Source organism: Pholcus phalangioides, unplaced genomic scaffold, assembly GCF_987345545.1.
Source record: "Pholcus phalangioides strain wild (caught in Gottingen) unplaced genomic scaffold, Ppha-v1.0 ptg000022l_1, whole genome shotgun sequence".
In the NCBI taxonomy this organism is placed as follows: Eukaryota; Metazoa; Arthropoda; class Arachnida; order Araneae; family Pholcidae; genus Pholcus; species Pholcus phalangioides.
Genome location: NW_028301615.1, coordinates 2,586,303 through 2,592,302, shown reverse-complemented (window position 1 = coordinate 2,592,302; position 6,000 = coordinate 2,586,303).

The following is a 6,000-nucleotide window of genomic DNA, read 5'->3' as shown; positions in this document are numbered from 1 at the left end:
ATATGTCGAATTTGACGACGACGACTCTGCAGCCTCGTTTTTGTGAATGAAAAACAAGGAACGTGAGGAGAGAGTGGGGGGGGGGGGGGGGGAGTGCTTTCGACCTCTCTTTCTGCACCAGTTGGCCCTGTGTCTGGAATAGTAAACAGGGTGTTTCTCAGATTTTACGAGAAAATACTGTCAAACTCGATTATAACGCCATTGAAGATTCCGTGAACTTTTCTCTTTATAACCGAGGTTGTCATTTTCGAGATCTTTTTTGACGATAAATGTAATTAGATGCAATCAAATGCTGTGCACAAGAAATTGTTATTTATTATAATCAGGGTGACTATATTTGATAGAGAGAGAACGGGAAATTGGGGTCTCAAATACGAGATATCAACAACTCTCACAAAATATATAACCAACTGCCAAATCACCAAATATGACCAGCGAAAAATACGTAGAAAATAAGCAGTGATTTAAAATTTATTTAAGGGGGGGGGGGCTGGGAGTTAGAGAACATGGCCAATAAATGAGATAAGTATTTTTATAGTCACTTATTTTTTACACAATTTATAAATTATGCAAAATACTTTCATTTCTCAAACTAGTAAAAATTACAGTTAAAATAAGTTTCGCAAAAAATAAAACGGGAAAAAGAAACGTGACATTTTTGGAATGGAATAAAGTCGGCATGGGCGAAATTACGGGAAAATACGTTACTGTCCCGTATACGAGACATGTTAATTAAAAGCATGTCAGAGTGCCAAACTTGATTAATTTTTTTTCTATCGTTAGGTATTAAAAATGCCATAAAATGACGAAAAATGTGTCATTATGTCCGAGTTCGTGGCATTTTCATCGACGTTGTAAGTAAAATCCATTAACATTATTCTTTATGGGGATCAGCCCAGAAAGGAAATTATTGACATTATAACAGAGGTGTCATCACAACCGAGGTCGTTATAACCGAGTTTGGCTATGAATGTTTTTGTATTTTTGACCACTCATAAATGAGATGTGTCAGCTACTAAGTGGAAAATGGCGTCAGTCGATTAAACAATGCACAAATATGTGTTATCTACTTGGTCCCCATTGGGAAAAAATAAAAGGGGATATCAGAGACCTTCTGTCACACATTTTTCCGCTGCTCGAACACGTCTGGAATTCAATTAGCCTGATGCTGCTGCTGCTGCAAACAAACGTCCTTCCGAACGAAGTTAATCACGGAATGATCATGCGCTATTTATTCCGAATATACATTTGGGGCAAGCAACGCTCACGAACAGGTTAAAAAAAACAACACATTAACGTTTGGGGGAAACAAAAAAAAAAACGGATGTAGGACTTTAAAACACTCGAACATATGTCACTCTGCTAGATTTCTACTTCAATGGCGGAAACAACACTGGCTCATTCCTACAAAATTAGGTACACTGTTTAGGATATCAGTTTAGTTAAAATTTGATCCTATTTGACGATCAAATTTTTTTTTCCTCTAAGAAATAGGGAGCTTATTTTCCAATATTTTATAAATCACATTCTTCAATCATTACTTATTTGAATAAATGTTAAGATCATTATTATCATATTGAATAGTAAAGTCTCCGCATTTTTGGAACAGAGTCCCTAAGCTATAGTTTTCAACAGCACCTCCCTGTGTGGATTAGCAGCCTCAGATATTCATTTTCTCGTAAATTTATACGACAAAAAATTTAAAAATGAATTTTTATAAATTGATTCACTCAGTGTGTGTGTGTGAGACTTCCCGTCTTTTTTCTTCTTTTCTTTTGGGTGACGGTCATGCAGTATCGATGAAACGTTTTCCAACTTTGAGGCGTGAATACTCCCATTTGAAGAAAAACTCTCCCCAGAGAGCAGACAGACCTTCAACATGAGCTTACATAACATGAAAATTCAAGCATTTTCATCTTCACTTCAAAAATGTAAGATAGATTGCAACACTAACAAGAAACAAGCACAACTCTTACAACAAACGCGCGATAGGGGTACTCAAACATTCCAGCATATACCTTTTCTTTCCTTTTTGACCGTAGCAAGCTCTATTGACAATCGCCAATTAGTTAACGTATTTCTCCGGCATGTAGCAATTTAGCAATTAGTTAAAAATCTCCCCCTCCCCGCCAGAGAAATGTGTGCGAGGTGCATGTACGGTCAAGCAGTTGTAGTAGTAGTAGTAGTAGTATCGACTGACTAGTTAGGCGACAACTACATCTACTCAGAACCGTCTCATGAGCATCATGGGGGATGGGGGTGGGGACGCAAGTGATTTTTCTGAGGCCCTACCAGGCTGATTCTCGAAAATTTCAACCAGATCTCATTTTTGTGAGATCCTCTCTTGAGGGCCCCGGGCAGTGCCCGGGTGGGCTCATCGCTTTTAATACGACACTGCAACTACTTAACGTGTACATTCCTCTGAAGGATTTCTAACGAATCGGTACATGCTGGAACGTATGTTATATGAAGTATTTATGTTGTCAGTGGTATGCGTGTTTGTTTACTGGTGATGGTGCTGTCAGCTGTCTTTCATATTTAGAAATGAAAACGACAAGTGTGTGAATTTTCCTGTTATGTAAGTGTCGCGTTGAAAGTCTCCAAGCGATTTAAGGTTTTACCACATACACTTATCCCATTCTACTCCAATTTACTTGACCAATCATTACTCAAATTTGCCGCCCCTCCAAAATTACTGGCCTGGGATATAGTCCGCTTAGCCCCCCCCCCCCCCCGTAAACCGTAAATATGCTCCTTCTGGGCGCTTGTGAAAAATAAATTAATAAACAAAAGCGTTTAACGTGTTCGAACCACTACTACTTTATTTCAGCGTATCTTTCTTCTCTCATACTTTGCAAACACAGTAAAAAATGATCGAAGAGAAAGCAGGTGTAATGAGGTATTTCACTTGAAAAAAGAAAAGCACTCTAAAGGTGTTACGTTGTGAGATAAGAGGCGAGAAAAGATATCACGCATACGCTAAATACAGCTTTGTATCACCAAACAGCTTCGCAAATTGTCAATATGACACCTATCCATAGCCAGGTGGTAAAAAAAATGCTCTTCAGATTCTGGCCTGAAAATAATATATCAATATCACCTTTCACCTGCTCTGTAAATAAGGGACACGACAGGCTGGCGGCTCGCGCCTGTGACTTATCGTGTGTGTATTCATTATAACCCGTAATCTTAATCTTTGGCAAAATGAAACGGTAATATTCATTCCCGGGTGAACTGTACATTCTCCTGGGAGAAAGAAGCGACATTTTATTCAATATTTCTTTCTAATGAAATGATTCTTAACCGGAGGGGGGTGTCCAAGGACTCCTCAATGGTCCTTTAATAGATTGCGTGGGGGGGGGGGAGAAGCATCACCTTGGAGGAGAAAGAAATTAACTTATGGTTCTTTTTTACATGCTTTACATTTATATGCTACTAAACCAGTCATGCACCTCGTCCATATTCCTCTGCGGAACTTACGAATTGATACATGTTAAAAGATGCGTGTACGTGAAGTTTGTTTCTGTATAATGCTACATTTATATGCTGAATGTTATTTTGTAAAGGGGTTCCCATGGCCTTCATTTTATTGGCACAGCGGTTCTTGAACTTTGTCTTACTTGCATAAAGGGTCCGTGGAGCACAAAATTCTGAGGACCTTTGTTCTAATGAGATTTAACTGAGATACTAAATGAGATTTACTGAGGTATCAGCCTATATAAAGCATGTTGTCGACTCTTCTGAGGAATTTCAGATTCGAGACTGAGCTGATGATGTGCTGACCGGTATTTTATTTATATTCTCAACTTGGCCTTACATCGTTGGGGGGGGGGCGAATACCGGGAATTTTTTAGTGTTCCTGGATAGGACTATTAGTCGGCCTCCTTATATTGGTTTTCTATCAAATTTTTGAGGCAAAAAATGAAAAATATGTAAGGTTTATTTGCCAGTAAGAGCAATCTAGCTCCTTGGAATTTTTTTTCATTGTTTCTCCTCTGTGTTGAGTGTTCCTTAATGACTAACAAAGTGTTAATGATCTGTTAAGACATTAGAAAAATATAATTTCCCGGGGCTTAAGCTGGAGCCCTACGACTCCCGCCTGCAAAGGCGGTAGGGTACTTGTCGATGTACTGTGTGCTAATACGAAGGCTAGATTCGGCTGGTCGTCCACTGGAAGCAACTACGAGAGATTACAAGTCACGTATATGCGATGACTGCTATAGCAGTCCCACGCATGCATGCAACTCGTTATCGCACGTAGTAGCTTCCACTGCACGGCATGCCGTAAATATGAATGAGAATATGCCCTTCATCAAGCGAATGAGATTACGCAATGGGGAAATTTAAACCGATTTACTTCAATACTCTAGCTCAGAGTCTTCTATACTTAAAAAATCTTATCGCTTACCCCCCCCCCCCCAAAACCAGAATTCTACGAATTTAGATGTCTTAGAATTTTCGCTTCCAAAGCCAACCCTTACGCTAGGACTACACTCATGTCCAGCCTGACCTAATAATCATTCGAAAATATTTGCTCTCAGTGGCATAAGCTGGCTACACGATGGCCAAGCTTGGCCCAATGTTCCTTGACAATTTTGCTTCGAGCAAATTTTCTTGGAGCACTCTCTATGTTGTGACGGTTGACGTTCTTCGACCAATGTTTGGTCAGACGGACTGGGAAGTTCGGGAAAGAACCAGTATTGTCTGTAGAAGATGTGTGCTATAGCTGTGCCCAAAGAACGCTGCTCCTTTGACTTGACTTGGAGGATGGAAGGCCTTCCTTCAATCAGCCTTCCAATACCTTCCAGCTCCAATACTTGACGATCATTGCCAATGGTGAGTGACCAACCTTGAAATTGAAACGTATTGGACGAGGCCGGACACGAGTGTGGCCTTAGCTTAAGGCTTAGAAACCTATACTTCCGTGGTTCTGACCTATGGCTTCTTTGTGGTCTTGGGATATTCTGGGGGGGGGGGGGGGGCACTGGTAGAAATCAAGTAGAAGGAGAGCCACAATAGGTGGCTAACGTGGCCACAAAGAGCTGAAAAGAAAAATCCAGATGTGAAGAAATAAAGTTTTTTAGAGAGTGAAAAACGGTGGGAAAAAGTTTGAGTAATTTCAGAATCTAATAAAACTGCATTAAACCAGGATCACCTTAACACGTGGACCCATCTACCCGTAGCACGCGCATGTCCAGAGGGGACCGACATTTTGAGTTCTGGTACAATGATTTTTCGAGAATAAATATGCAAATCTATGTACACTTTTACTTATAGCTAAGTACGGGCCCCCAGAACATTAATTCGTGGGGGGAGGGCCATGATCATGAGGCCTCTATTTTGGTATAGAGCATAGTTTCCCAAACTTTTTGTTCTGTTGCCCCCTTCTTCAGAAATTTTTTTCTCTTATCGCCCCTCCCCCTACTCAAGGATCCTATGTTAAAGCAGTAAGTAGCTTCTATCGACCCCCTGGACCATTCCGTCGTCCACCAGGGGGCGATATTGACCACTTTGGGAAACATTGGTATAGAGCTTCCTCCCCAAAAGTGAAGCTTGCTGGACCCCAGGGGGTCCAAAGTTCTATCTTATTTATAAAATGTTTTCTCTCGTTTAGATTTGTTCAAAAAATACGGATACATTCAATAAGTAGAAACGTCTCACTCCTGTATGAAAAATGGGACCCTGGATAATACCGGGGGGCACGAGAAAAACAATATGGTAAAGGAGGACGATGGGCGGAAAGAGATTAAGAAACACTGCCATAATGTATCTGTAGCTACTCCCGCTTTCTAGTCCATTCCGGTGAATCCAAAAACCCATTTTTGAAAACACCGACTTCATACTTGAGGTGTAATATCGACTGATACTAACTACAGTATTTCAAAGAATTGGTGCTAATAACAAAACTTTCAAATCCACCATTGCAAACTTTAAAATTACGCGTTAAAACAACATTGAAAGGTACTCATTTTTATAAAAAGTTCGTTTGATATCTAAAAA